The sequence below is a fragment of the Prunus dulcis genome, chromosome 3 (genome assembly GCF_902201215.1).
Source record: "Prunus dulcis chromosome 3, ALMONDv2, whole genome shotgun sequence".
NCBI classification, from domain to species: Eukaryota; Viridiplantae; Streptophyta; class Magnoliopsida; order Rosales; family Rosaceae; genus Prunus; species Prunus dulcis.
In genome coordinates this window covers 7,635,754-7,651,788 of record NC_047652.1, presented here as the reverse complement: position 1 = coordinate 7,651,788, position 16,035 = coordinate 7,635,754, and the positions used below count along the sequence as shown (strand labels likewise).

The 16,035-nt window shown below is 35.6% G+C and overlaps 1 pseudogene; it reads right to left on the bottom strand.

The window, feature by feature from the left end:
- Positions 1-4,012: 4,012 nt before the first annotated feature.
- Positions 4,013-7,461, bottom strand: LOC117622520 (annotated as a pseudogene).
- Between the last annotated feature and the right edge of the window lie 8,574 nt (positions 7,462-16,035).

Here is a 16,035-nt window from a genome sequence, read left to right as displayed (position 1 = left end):
CAAACTCCTACTCATGTAAATTATACACATTGCGTTACAGTCTTCAAAGACAAAAAGAAGTTGGGAAATAAGGTAAACAATTAAAAAAATTTTAAAAAATCTAAAAGGAATTACTCCTACATTCGCAATCATGTGCATGGTTTGAACCGTAATAATTAATATGGGAACAATATCAGTGCATGATTTGAACATATAATAAGCTCCTACTGGCAGAATGAAGTTCTCTCATACTATCTTCCAACACTACATATTCAATAATTATTTTAATACTACTGTTTAATAACAATGAGTGAAACTGCTGGCCTTCAAGTTTTATAATATCATTACAAACAACAAGGTATTTCATGGCGCCACATGACTCCACATGACTTTATTTTACTAGCTTTGCCCTTCTTGGGCCTTCTGCTTCTGCTCTCTTTATTTTACTAGCTTACATTGGGAGCTTTAATCCTATCTTAATTTTAACCATTAAGCCGAGCTAACTGCAGGGGATTATGAAACTCATTTTCCTTTCTATGACCTTTACCCCATGAGGAATGCTAGTAACATTCTCTTTAACCTTCTCTTTTGGACTTTCTCCCTTCTCCTTATGACATGTGTCACTTTATTTACACTTGAAATAATGTTATTAATGCATCACACAAGCTAATTTTGTTTTCCAAATTTACCCGTATTAAATATATTGATTTTTTTTATTATACATGAAGTTAGTCTATTTAAACTTTGTTACCACCTTTTTTACTCTAAATATCATTTTTTTTTTCTGAAAAAAAAAGATGTTGCTAATAAACTAGCTGTTTTTACTCATATGTTTATTGTTACTAATATTAATTTATCTTTTGCTGTTATGTTATGTTTTTCTTCTCTTAGCATTTAACTACCTGAAAATAATAGCTACATAACATCTTTTTTGTCAAATGACTATTCATGGAAGTGATACCATTTTTCTTGTGGAAAGAAAAAACGTTAACTTTGAAAAAAAAAAACACTTTTTTTTAATAGAAATATAATTTTTTATTAATTTTTTTTAATAAGGATAAACTTGGAAAAAAAAATTTAATTTGTGTGATGCATTAATGACATTATTTGAAGTCTAAGGAAAGTAACACATGTCATAAGGAGAAGGTTGCTAGCATTCTCCTTATCTCATTAGCTTTTGGTTGAGAGAGGATTACGAGAAATTATTGAGCGTTACGGCGTATCAATCTACTCAAATATCAACAAGTTTTCTTTTTATGAAAAATAAAATAAAATTTAAACTTATTTATAGCTGAAACCGTTCCATAAACACCCAAAAGCCCTCATGTAACTGTAAAAATATATTTATTATTATTATTATTATAAAAATAATTTAAAATTTTTATTAAAAACACGTTAAACTTTTGCTAGCACTGCCCACGTTAATTTTTTATTATTGAAAATTAAACTCCTTTCTAAAAAAGTACTTGAGCCTATGCGGTCTAACCTAGTGAAAAAGGGCATTGACTTGTAAATTAGTGGTTTAACCACCCCCCAAATATCATTTTGTAAAGTGTTGCAAACCACCATCTATGTCTGACTTCATTAAAAAATTTCATTAGCTTAAGGGCATTTTCGTCAATTCACTGTAATAATAATTTTTTTTTAAATAATTTTTTTTTAAGGCTAAATTTTTTTCTCAAAGACCCAATTGAATTCTTGTGTCCAATCTAGTGACAAAAAAAGTACTTAAGCCATAATAAAAAACTAGCCCCTTGGCTGAGCATGTGCCAATTGGTTTTCTTGTTTCTTTTTTATTTTATTTTTAGAATTAAGAAAAGATAACATGGGTAGTTATGTACCATAAAAATAGGACCAATTATCTGATTTTGTTTTTAATTTTAATTTTTTAGTATGAAAAAAATGTGAATTTACCTTATTATCTTCATTTAATTAATAATTTTAATTCTTAATATTTGAATTAACTAAGGGCATTTTATAGTATTTTGAATGTTTCACCATTCTTTGCCTTTTGTTTTTATTTTATTTTTTATATATAGATAAAAAAAAGAAAAGAAAGAGGAATGTGTGAATTATAATTTAGAAGCCAAAAAGTGATATTGAAAACCTTGAAGAGTGAGAATAGAATCTAATCTCTTCCCCATCTCCCCCTGCAGCAAAACCAAAACCCAATAACACCAATAAGAAAAATGAAATTCCCTTCTTGCCCCTTCCTCTAAAAAAAAAAGAAATTAGAACAATATTACAAACAAAATTATCAAATTATCAGATAATAAATTAAAAGATGAAAATATGTTAAAGTTTTTTCTTTATGCTGAAATGTTGATTGTGCATGTAATTTGAAGTAATTTTCTGTCTAAAGTGTTGATTGTGGATTGGAATTTGTTGATTCTGAGTTTTTTAGTGAATCTTTATAGTATTTTTTTGTTCTTTGTTATTAGTTTGGTTTTGCTTCTGTTAGTTTTAATTTTCTAATTTTTGATCTTTTCTGGTTTTGATTTTCTAAATGCTTTACAGAAATGCTAAATTCAAAGAGTTCCTTTGCTAGTCTTGAAGTTTATTGTCGCTCTTTATCTTACCATATGAGAAAATGCATGATAAATCCTTTTGTAATTGACGTGGGTTTTATTATCGGAGGTGATAATTTTCTACTCGTTCGTGCTTTATTTGGGCAATATATCATATTATTATCGATAATATTGCGATTAAAACTGAAAAATGAATGAAATTTGTTGAGAAATGGCACTTTTGCAAACACAAGGGGATTCGAACTACTCTCTTTCCCATCCATCTACTGGGCCTTATCCAACACGCTGCGAATGAGTTTGTTAAATTTACGACGTGTAATATTTATATGGTCTTAAAAAATTTCTGCAAGCTAATATTATATAGGATAAATTTCCATTTAAAAAAAAAAATCCCTAATGATAAATTTAGGCATATGTTTAATTTTATTTATTATTTTATTATGGAGTTTTTTTTTTTTTTTGGGTGGTTATATATATTATGGAGTTGTATTATTATTCACTATTGAGTTTAAATATTGTTCATTATATGTGATATTAAGTTTTAACTTTAATAGGAATTCTTTCTATGTGGTACTAAGTTACTCATATATTTTTTTTTTGTTTTTTTTTTCTCAAGCTCATATATCTTATCATATGCGATATATTGTAGTAAATTATTATAACTAAAAAATTATGGTGTGTTTAATTTTCGTTCACTAATTACTACATATTTTCTAAAGACACGGTGTTTGTCAGGTCGCTACATAATCAACTTAAATCACTCTAACCCACCATGCCATACATTTTATTTCAATTTTTTGTGATAAAATAATAGACAATTGACCAAATAAACATCCGCTAAAGTTTCAATAAAAATTTCCAAGTTTTTCTCACAATTTTCGTGATTTTTATTCAATTTTTATCGAAATCGATATTTTCTTGATATTTCCATCTATATATCCGTGATTTTGGACCACCAATATTTCCGAAATTCTTGATATTTTAGACCTTGATCCCGACAACCTTTTTCCACAATTTCATTCTCATTCTCATTCTCATTCTCTCTCTCTCTCTCTCTCTCTTATATGTGAGCATTTGCCGCATGTGTGGGTGGGCCATCTCTCTCTCTCTCTCTCTCTCTCTCTCTCTCTCTCTCTCTCTCTCTCTCTCTCTCTTATATGTGAGCATTTGCTGCATGTCTCTCTCTCTCTTATATGTGAGCATTTGCTGCATGTGTGGGTGGGCCATGATAGTGAGTTTGCTCCTTGCACTCAAATTCGAATTTTCTTTCTCGTAAATTACAACTTGGAGTAATTTAACCTGTCACTTGTATAAATAAATAAAAAACTATATGAGCGTTTGACCAAAATGAATGAACTTGATTAGTTTATAAAAACTTGTAGATCTTTGTTTTCAAGATTACATAAGCATATATTATTAGATGCCAAAAGAAAAAAAGACATCATTCAGAGTCAAGAAAAGATAAACATGACCAAAATCCGACAAATCAAGAGGTACTAGCATAGTTAAGCACAACAATTTCATATGGTCTTTGCATTATCCATTATGCAACAGAAATAATATCCCATTATTTCATAAAAACAGATTAAGTTCTTTAATAAACATCACAATAACAAAAGATAGCTTGCTTCCCATCCCATCAGCTAGACTAGAAGAAAATGGAATGCCCGGAAATACTTTTTCAGGCATTTCATGTCCTTATATGTCATACAACAACTTGGAAAATGATTTCATATGTTCAGATTCCAAAGAAATGGCCACTGATAAACTCCCATCATTTGATACACTAGGTAAAACTACAGCCAACCCCTCATATCCAATTCCACCAGGTCCCATGAAAATAGGTCGACCCCAACCAAAGTCAGCATCATGGATCGGCAGCCTAGCCCAACTAGCTATCCCAAGTCTTGGGGACCTAAAAGTATGAGCCCCTCGAACAAGGCTCGACAAATCAGGCTCAAGTTTCAGATAGTCAAGTGCTGATCTAAGATAATCATTATCCATTCGCACCACAGCATCATGCACACACCTTGCAGCATACCATGTAGGTTTTGATTTGAGATTCCCTACTGCAGCGATTGGGGCAGCTGCAAAAACCACATTGCCAAAGAAACCAGGCGGGAGAGGCGGCTCCAGTCTGGACCTTCCGTCAAGGGCAACGTGTAGTTTGGTCTCTTGATCATCAGGAAGTTGGCGTGCATTTGATGCACATCGCCAAACATGACCTGCCAACATCTCAAATGTGCTAAATTCGATTGTGTTCCCATCTTCCTTAGACTTGGCCTTCAACATGTTGAGCTGCTCCCGCGTCAATCTAAAAATGGAGACAGGCACGAAGTAATGTCCTATCTATAAATGGTGGAATTGTAATGTCACACCCTCGAGCGATATCAGACCATGTATTTACAAAGTGGAGACCAGAAACTCCATCTGCTACACGATGTTCCAGACCAACACCGAGTGACACTCCACCACATTTGAAGTATGTGACCTGAGGCATATACAGAGTAAAATCCACAAGCATGCATACTTTGTAAGCTTAATTCAAGTTTAAGAACATGGTATATTATGTATATACATATAACACGTAGATCGTAACTTAATTTGAAAGAATAATCTCATCCAAGTGGCAACATGTGAAACTAAACAGAACAATCTAAAAGTTTCCTTTAGTTTTCTATTTAAAATACCAAATTTTTTCAAATAATACCCAATGACTAGGATCCAACTAAGTAAGTTACCTAATATAGCTTAAAATCTTATTTATTATATTTTTCGGATTTCAAAACTACCCCTATTTATAAGTTAATGTGTTATGGGGGGTGTAACTAATGACACCCGTTGAATTTGGAAATATCTCCAAATAGTTGTAATGGATGTAGGAACTAATTTAGAAACCTATTTAAAATTAAATATTAAATTCCACATTAAAGTATTAGTAATCTATTTTTGAATTAATGGTGTTTTCCTTCTATGAATTATGACTAGTAATCTATTTAAAGTATTAATAATTTAAATTCAATATTAAATTTAGGAATTAATGTTGTTTTCTTTTTATGAATTATACGACCAGTATTCTTTTTTATTATAGTTTTATGAATAATAGTGTACATTCTAATTATGTTGAAAAATAATTTGATAATCTATTTATTGTTTTGTTTTTAAAACATTTTTTTTAATGAACCTATTTTTTCTCCAAATATTGTACCTATTTTTTTTTTCTTTATTACTTGTTTTATGAAAAATAATTTGATCATCTTTTTATTGTTTGTTTTATGAAAACAATTTTTTTTAAATGAGCCTATGTTTTCTCTCAAAATAATGTACCTATTTTTTTATTCTTTTTTTATAAATAATGTACCTATTTTTTCTCTAATAATGTACCTAGTAAAACTATTTACCTAGTATAATGAACCTATTTTTTTCTCTAAATAATGTACCTATTTTTTTTCTCTCTAATAATGTATACCTAGTAAAACAATTTACCTAGTATAATGAACCTATTTTTTTTCTTCTAAATAGTGTACCTATTTTTAATTTATAAAAAATATGCATAAATTTCAATTATACAACGTACCCATTTTCTATAAATTATTGTGTACCTATTTTTAATTTATGAAAAATATACGGAAATTTCAATTACAAAGTAGTTGACCTATTTTTGTTAAATTTTTTTGGTAAATAATATACCTATATTTTTATAGGTATATATATATATATATATATATATATTTTCATATATACATTATTGGATATGTAATTTACATTTTTTTTTTAATTTGCAATTTTAAGGGGTCATATGTTAGAAGGAAGAGCAACCAAAAGAAATGGGGTGATTGATATACTATTAATAGGGAGTTTTAATTACAATTATGGCAGTTAATGGAATGCTTGGAATAAATTATATATAAAATATGAAGTCTGATGGCAAAGATATAAAAACATAGGAATACTACGACCTCTTGTATCCTATTAGTCATTTAAGTTTGAAATTGAGTTTTACACATAGATTTATAGAATAATAGGTATATGTAAAAGAAATAGAAATTGTAGGGACCTATATTAGTCAAGTCCATATACACGATTCATAATAAACTCCACTCCACAGTAACTAATGGATTATAAATGAGTTGATTTCGAGAAAGTTTCCTAGTATCAGCTACATTCAAAACGAAAATGGTAAAAATATTTCAACTCTCGTGCGACCGAAATTAGGGAGTGAAAAATTGTCTCCTCTCTTTCTCTCAATACCTGTAAGACCAAGAGGGGATAAGAGGATATCCCAGCGGAATAATCAACGGCAGGAATGAGCTTCCGGAACTCAAGAGTCGGCGCAAAGTCCCCGAAATCATCGAGGACCGAGTCAGTCTCCGCCACAACAAACAGCACTCCCTCTGCATTGCAATCGATCTCGATACGTCCCTCATCATTCAGCTTAAGGCGGCCGGCCACGGGGTAGAAGGGCACGAGGGCCTTGGCAAGGGAGCACTTGAACACCTCGGAATCCAAAACACAGTTGTTTTGAAGATGATGCGCACCGTTTTGAACATTTGGCCTCCTGTAGAAGTAGACACTTCCAACGTGAGTTCTCGAAATCACGACATCCAAGTCCGATATCCACAGTGCCCGTTTTGGCGTTTCCTCCTCTGGCTTCACTATCATTGACTCCCTCACTCTCACGTTGACCGCCATCTTTTGCAACTCCCTGCTTAGGGCTGAGCACGGTTTGGTTTGGTTCGGGTTTTACCCAAAACCGTAAGCCGAATCGTAGCTTTCGGTGGAGAGATTTCTGGCACTGGAGCCGAACCACCAACTCCGGTTAACCGGTCAAACGGTTTGGTTTTCTCGGTTTTGGTGATTAACCGGTGGCTGCGAAGGTACTGAGATGGAGGTTGCGAGAATACTGAGACGGAGCCTACGGGATCTGGGTTCGACGACTTTGCAGCTTGCCCCTCCACCTNCCACAGCTCCAGCTTATTTATTCCCTTTGTAAAAATGGCTGGTATGATTTTGTTCTTTTTGGACTACCATACAATAAGAAATAGATGAATAAGAGAGGGAGGAAGAAGGAGATGAAAAAATCTGTGACAGAATAGAAACAGAAGAGAGGAAGAAGAAAGAAGAGAGAGAGGAAAAAAGAAGAAGAAGCCGTCCAAGAAGATAGAGAATAAGTGGTGCCAAAAAAGAGAGATCCTAACATATTTTTATAATATTTATTCTACTAGAAAGTGGTTAAATAAACTTATTATATGAGTATTTACAACGAAATTTGATTACTCTAGCCGGAGGCTGGAATACCCAGCAATAAAAGGGGAAGGGGTATGAAACCCACCCTGTGTAAATATTTTTGCAAGATTAGCTGTGAACAGTGACCGGTCCGGTTCGGATAAATCGGTTATTGTGATAACTTATTGATCGGTTTGGTTCAATTTAAAATTGGAAATAAACCAAAATATCTATAAAATAAAATAAAATCAAACCAACCCAATCGGTTTGATTCTGCTGATTTCTTAAGTTATCGATCTGATTGCCCAGCCCTAAGCCTGCCTAACACTCCAAACCTTCGTCATATATTTTCTCACTAAGCTTCAAGTATGGAGGCTCACATCTCCAAACGATGATATGGACCAAACTTATGTCGGAACCAAAATATTGGAGGTCATATATATTAATTTGAAAGTTTGAGGACTAAAATTAAGGCTGTTATAAAGTTAAAGGATGATTTGTAATAAAAATTATTTTTAATTAGAGTGATATTATAACCATTACCTCTAACTCGAAGATGAGGAGGACCACCATATTTAATCCTATATAATACAGAGAGTTAGGGCAGAAGAAAATTACCGAAGGAGACCAGGTGTCGAGTAATGGAGGTCATGGGATTGATGGAATTGGTGAAGTTCGGAACTGGAGTTTCCATTCTTTCTTTGCCATAATATTATTCTTTGTTTTGTTTTTTATACCTGTATTTTTATACTTGTTTTATTTTGTTTATGTAGGAAACGTTAATTAAAAAGAGTATTATTATCTTGCTTCCTATATTTTCAATAATTTTGCACTTTTGGAAGGATTTCGACTGAAAATCAACTTTTCAAATGAATTTTAGTGCAACACCAATCGTAGAAGAAAGCTAAGACATTGAAGATCATTGTGTCAAAGTTTCATAATTTTCTACCAAGCCAAATGCTCCAGACTTGCAAATTAAGACAGCCTAAGTTGAAATCTTGTCATAACTGCACTGCTGTGGAAGATTGAAGATTTGAAGACCTTTCCAATTTTTCCTAGTGGCGTTAATAAATGCTTAGAAAGCTTCGAGATCAAGCTACGTTACTCATATTTTTCCAGAATTTTTCTAGGAAGTGGAACGACCCTAAAACGTGCGTGAAAGTTGGCTGACTTGTTTTCAAGTAAAAGAAGGATTCTTTCCTAGCTGTTTCCTTAATTGTTTGGGATTTTGTTTTGCTTTAGGAGAGTTTTTCCATACATTTTTGGAGTGGGGTTTAGTTGTTTTACTCTATATAAGGTCACCCTAAGCTCTCTCTATGGATCATCATCTTCCCATATACAATTCATACACCCACAAATATATCACAGAGAGAGCTAAGAATTTACTGTTGCACTACTTGAGGAGCTTTTGAAGGTGTTCCTATGGAGACTCTGAAGATCAAGACCATCGGGCAAATCAGTTTTATGACAATAATGCTCTTGTTTATATTTTCTTTTCTCATGAACTAATTTCTCTTATTAGGGTTACGATGTAGCCTAACCATGAATACTTAATTTTTATAATTATATTAATTTCTTATTACTATTCCATGTTGAGTATTTGTTACTGTTCTTAATGCTTTGAATATTTGGCCAATATTTAATTGAATTGATGATCCAAGTGGAGATTGAGAGGAGATGTTTGGTATTTGCTTCTTGTAACAAATGTCATGTTTTGAATGAGTGCCCGAGAGGGACTAACATAACTCATGTAGTTTTCTTGCAGGTTCTCATTGAACTTAATAGGTTTTTGATTTTCTAAATTCGTTGCTCAAGAAAGAATAGGTTGTTAATTAAGAATACTTTTGGTTGAACTCGAGATGGTATATCGAATGAATTATGACAAACCAATTGTCAACATGGATAGTAATTAGGGTTAATTGACTATAAGAATTAAGTTGAATTGGTTATGGTGAAATCGGATTGTCTAGTGTCACATCAACTTGATTTTCCATCATTAATTAAATTTCTATTTTTCATAATTGTTTTAGTTTACTTAAATCAATCTATCTTCTTTATTCAAATAAACTTTTGAATTAATCATAATTGATAGCTAATAGAAAATTACAGTCTTCGTGGGAACAACACTTTACTAATTTTTATATTACTTGTGAGGATTGTGTGCTTGCAATAATTTTGTTGAAGTAGAGAATTATGTTTATGTTTCTTTTCCGTGTTGAAGATGCTCCATAGCATTGTCAAATAAAGACTACTATCGAATTGTCCCTGTCCTCAATGCATCAGAGGGTATCTTTTTAATAAGGGAGTTAATTTTCCTACTTTCCTTTTCTCCACTTACAAATCCTTTTGCTTTTTAATACTTTTTAATCAATTTTGTTCTTTATCTTTTCTATTCTATTCTTACCTTACATTAATTTATTTTCACTTCACTTTTACATTATTTCTTTTTTTCCTTTTTACTTCACTTCTATATTATTTCTTTTTCTTTATATTTAATTTTTCCAACTTACACTCTATTTTTAGTATTAAAGAAAAAAATTAATTTATTACTCGATTAAGGGAAAAAAATACTGAAAATTGAGTGTAAGTTAAAAAATTAAATATAAAGAAAAAGAACTAATATAAAAATGAAATATAAAGAAATTAATGTAGAGTAAAAGTAAAATAAAAAGAAGAAAGAATAAAATTAATTAAAAAATAAAAAAAATATAAGTGGAGAAAAAAAAGAGAGTGAGGAAATCATATTCCTTTAATAATTATAAGAAGAAAACAAAATAGTTCGTGGTTTGAAACGGTTCCACGATGTCTTCACCCAGGATTAATTTCAGATCACACAAACTGCTCCACTTTTAAAAAAAAGAGTACGCGGTTACTGTTGTTTTTGGTCAATGGGTCCCCAAATTTTAACAACTGACGCAACCTGAAAACAACAGGCCGAACATTAGATGGGACCTGTCCTTTATGATAATATCAAGCATTTATGATAATGCCAGCTGACAAAACAATACGACCACACAGCCTGACAAAACCACATGGAACCTCTTTTAAAAGGTTTGGACTGTAGTGTGATTATTTACTCTTACAATACCCTGACAATCTTATTCAGTACTAGGGTGTTTCTAAAACAGATACTCTAATATAGATGAACAAAAAAGGACGGTAGTGCAGAGAGGTTCAATATATCAGAGGATTGTAACAACTTATCAGTTCGTTAGTTTATTTATTTTTGAACTCACTGTACAGATAATCTTAGCCCGTTAGTTTCTCTAGTTTGCATAGCTGTTCCTTAGAGTTAGGAGATAGTTTCAAAGTGCTTTATCAGTTAGGATTTCAAACAAGTGTTTGTTATTCCTATGTGTATTTAATAGCTGCAAAGTGTATATGAAAGTCAGAGTTGATTTCCTCAATCTTATATGGTATCAGGAGTCTAAGCCGATCCATCTCTCACTTTCTTATCGTTTCCCCTGTTCTTCCGCACTCATGGCTACCGAGTCTGCAACCATCCTAAACACCAATGCCACACATCAAACTCTCATCAGCATCAACGTTGCTGCTCAAGCTCCTCTCAAACTCTCCTCTACCAATTACCTCTCCTGGAAACTACAATTCCAATCCCTCTTCATTGGCTATGATCTTCTTGGCTATATTGATGGCTCCAAACCATGCCCACACCCACCTTGACCCAAGACAATACCACCAGCCCCAATCCCAGTTACAGTCTATGGATCCGACAAGACCAACTGATTCTCAACGCCATTATTGGCTCCCTTTCACCCACCATTATCTCCTTCATAGCTCAAGCCAAAACCTCTAAACAGGCCTGGACAATTCTAGCCAACACCTATGCCAAACCCTCTCGTGGCCGCATCAAGCAAATCAAACAACACCTCAAAAACACCACCAAAGGCTCGCTTAGCATCACTGAGTTTATGCAATCCATCAAAGCTCGGGCCGATGATCTTGCTCTTCTTGGCGCCACCCTTGATGAAGAAGAAATCACAGACAAAATCCTCGATGGCCTCGGTGATGAGTACAAAGAGTTAGTCCGTGCGGTCCAAGCAAGAGATACCTCCATCACCTTTGAAGAACTTCATGAAAAACTCCTCAACTTTGAAGCCTCCCTTCAAAGCATCCCATCTGAGCCACACCATTTTCCAGCTACTGCAAATCCCACATCCAGAACCAACACCAAGAACTGGCGTCCTTCTCCACCACAAGGCAATACCACCACCAACTGGCGCCCATCCTACAACTTCACCAACCGCCCACCTCCTCCAACTCCAAATCCATCACAGAACACTCGTCCTCCTCCCAGGCCATACCTTGGCTACTGCCAAATTTGCAGGACTCAGGGTCACACTGCCAAACGGTGTCCCTCATTTCGGCTCATACCAGTTCATACTACCACCTCCTCCAGCTCCTCCCAACAAGGCACACCATGGCAACCACAAGCTCACCTTGCCACCCATTCTTCCACCCCATCATCCTGGCTTCTGGATAGTGGTGCATCACACCATGTCACGTCTGATCTCAGCAACCTCTCCCTGCATGCTCCCTACATGGGCACTGATGACATCATGATCGGAGATGGCTCCAATCTTGCCATTACCCACACTGGTTCCACCTCTCTCAAAACTCCCCACCATCACTTTACATTAAACAACGTTCTCTGTGTTCCATCCATGAAAAAGAACCTCATTTCCATTTCACAATTTTGCACTTCTAACAATGTTTCCATAGAGTTCTTACCATCCACTTTTCTTGTGAAGGAACTTCAGACCGGCGCAACAATGCTCAAGGGACAAACTAAAGATGGTGTATATGAGTGGCCAAACTCCTCCCCTTTGATTGCCTTCTCCGCAACAAAGACCACATCTTCCGACTGGCACCATCGCTTAGGACATCCTGCTTTTCCCATTCTCAAACATATTGTTTCCAGCAATTCCTTAGGCGTATCTTCCTCTCTGTCATCTGATTTTTCATGTAATGCTTGTCTTTGCAATAAAAGCCACAAATTGCCTTTCTCCAACTCTACAATTGTCTCTACTCAACCTCTTGAAATTATATTCTCCGATGTCTGGACATCTCCAATTTACTCACATAATGGCTTTAAATATTATGTAATCTTCATTGATCATTTCACTAAATATATCTGGTTTTACCCACTCAAAAACAAATCTGATGTCAAAGAAGTCTTCATAAGATTCAAAGCCATTGTAGAAAAACACTTCCACTCAACCATCAAAACACTTTATTCTGACAATGGTGGTGAGTACATTTCCCTAACTAATTTTCTTTCCACCAATGGTATCTCTCATCTCACCCCTCCCCCTCATACACCTGAACACAATGGTTACTCCGAAAGAAGGCACCTTCACATTGTCGAAACCGGTCTTGCCCTTCTCACTCATGCTTCTTTACCAATCTCTTACTGGACTTATGCCTTTGCCACAGCCGTCTACCTCATCAACAGAATGCCCACTCCCACCTTAAATCTCTCCTCCCCTTACCACAAAATCTTTCAGATAGCCCCAAACTACTCGAAATTAAAGGTTTTTGGTTGCTTATGCTACCCTTGGCTCAAACCTTACACTTCCCACAAACTAGAACCACGGTCCAAGCCGTGTGTTTTCCTTGGGTACTCTCTCACTCAAAGTGCATACTATTGCCTTGATCCTTCAACCTCAAGAATTTATGTCTCAAGACATGTCAAATTTGTTGAATCGCAGTTTCCTTACTCTTCACTGTCTGGTCCGCCCTCTACTCATCATCCCAATCCCATTGCCACTTGGATTCCTGCACCAATTCCAATTCCCTCACCTTCCTCCCAGCCACCACTCACTATGCCATCGGAAGCCATTGTCCCTCAACCTCTAAGTGCAGCTCCAACACCCACCCCAGTACAGATTCCATCCCCCAACACAAACCAACCCAGCCGCTCACACCAACCCTCATTGCCACCCTTAACCATTTCAACCCCCTCGCCACAAATCCCAACGTCACCTACTAACCCACCCGACCCTCATCCTCTTCCAACTCACTCCATGACCACCCGAGCCAAGAACCACATTCGTAAACCCATCACCAAAATGAACCTTCATACCCAACTCTCCAAGTCCAACAACCTTGAACCAACCACCGTATCCGCAGCCCTTAAAGATCCAAAGTGGCGTAAGGCCATGTCTGATGAGTGTGATGCTTTAGTTCAAAATGGCACATGGGAACTTGTTCCACCTGATCCTACACAAAATATAGTTGGATGTAAATGGGTTTTCCGCATTAAACGTAACTCTGATGGCTCTATTGACAGGTTCAAAGCACGTTTGGTCGCAAAAGGTTTTCATCAACGCCCAGGTGTTGATTACCTTGACACTTTCAGCCCTGTTGTCAAACCAACAACAGTTCGTGTTGTCCTCAGTCTTGCTGTATCTCGGGGTTGGTCCTTACGTCAACTGGATGTCAACAATGCCTTTCTCCAAGGCCACCTCTCCGAGCATGTCTACATGCAACAACCACCAGGTTTTGTTGATCAAGATCATCCATCTTATGTGTGCAAATTTTGAAAAGCCATCTATGGCCTCAAGCAAGCACCAAGAGCATGGTATCATGAACTTCGCACTTTCCTTCTTGACTATGGCTTCCAAAATTCCTATGCAGATACTTCTCTATTTGTTCTCACTGTTGCTGGCCAGAGTATGTATATACTTGTCTATGTGGATGACTTGATAATCACTGGAGTCCACACTAAAATGATCGACTCTTTTGTTGCTGTTCTTGCTAATCGGTTTTCAATTAAGGATCTTGGACAGCTGTCTTATTTTTTGGGTGTGGAGGTGGTCCCCAATCAGCAAGGTATTTTATTATCTCAACGGCGTTATATTTTGGACATTCTCGCTAGAACTCATATGACTGATGCCAAACCAGTGCTCACTCCCATTCCAACTAGCCCACCATTGCTAAAGTCCGGCACTGCTTTGCATGATCCCACCGAATACAGAACAATTGTTGGCAGCCTTCAATATCTCTTGATTACAAGACCAGACCTTGCATTTGCGGTTAACAAACTCTCCCAGTACATGCACACTCCCACCACCGACCATTGGAACTTTGTTAAACGTCTCTTACGTTATCTCTGTGGCACCATTAATGAAGGCCTCCAAATACATCATCAGTCCCCATTGAATCTCCATGCATATTCAGACGCAGACTGGGCAGGCGACAAGAATGATTTTTCATCCACCAGTGCTTATGTCATCTATCTTGGGCGTAATCCCGTCTCCTGGAGTTCGAAAAAGCAGCAAACTGTTGCAAGGTCTTCCACTGAAGCTGAGTACAGGTCAGTAGCTAATGCAGCGGCCGAGCTCAACTGGCTTTGCTATCTCCTCACTGATCTTCGTGTTCGACTACCTTGCTGTCCAGTTATATACTGCGACAATGTTGGCGCTACTCAACTCTGTTCCAATCCCGTGTTTCACTCCAGAATGAAACATGTTGCTGTCGACTTTCACTTCATCAGGGACCAGGTGTAGAATGGTGTCCTTCGAGTTGCTCATGTATCCTCCGCAGATCAACTCGCTGATGCCCTTACCAAGCCTCTGCACCGTGCTCATTTTCTGGATCTCAAATCCAAGATTGGACTCCTGTCTCGAGCTCCATCTTGAGGGGGCATATCAGAGGATTGTAACAACTTATCAGTTCGTTAGTTTATTTATTTTTGAACTCACTGTACAGATAATCTTAGCCCGTTAGTTTCTCTAGTTTGCATAGCTGTTCCTTAGAGTTAGGAGATAGTTTCAAAGTGCTTTATCAGTTAGGATTTCAAACAAGTGTTTGTTATTCCTATGTGTATTTAATAGCTGCAAAGTGTATATGAAAGTCAGAGTTGATTTCCTCAATCTTATACAATAAACCTGTCCTAAGTTGATCCTTGCAATTATTCTTTATACTTGGACGAGGTTTAAGAAAATTACTTGACTTACTTTTTGAATTGCCTTCTCGGGCACAAGAAATAATAACATATTTCAAATTTCTATCATCTCCATTTCTTGATGATGTCCTTATCACTGGAAACCTAATGTGATAACCTCATAAAAAATGTCAAAAATCATTCCAACTCGATGTTCTTGTACTTTTTCTTCAACACTCGTTACAGTGTCATTATTTTCAGTTTCATCCTCATTATTTTCCTTTTCAATCCCATTAAAATTCATCTCAACTGCATGATGTTGATTATTCTCTAGTCTTGCAGAAGATGCTTCCATTCCTAAAATTTTAGGACATAAATTTACTATACAAGTATACA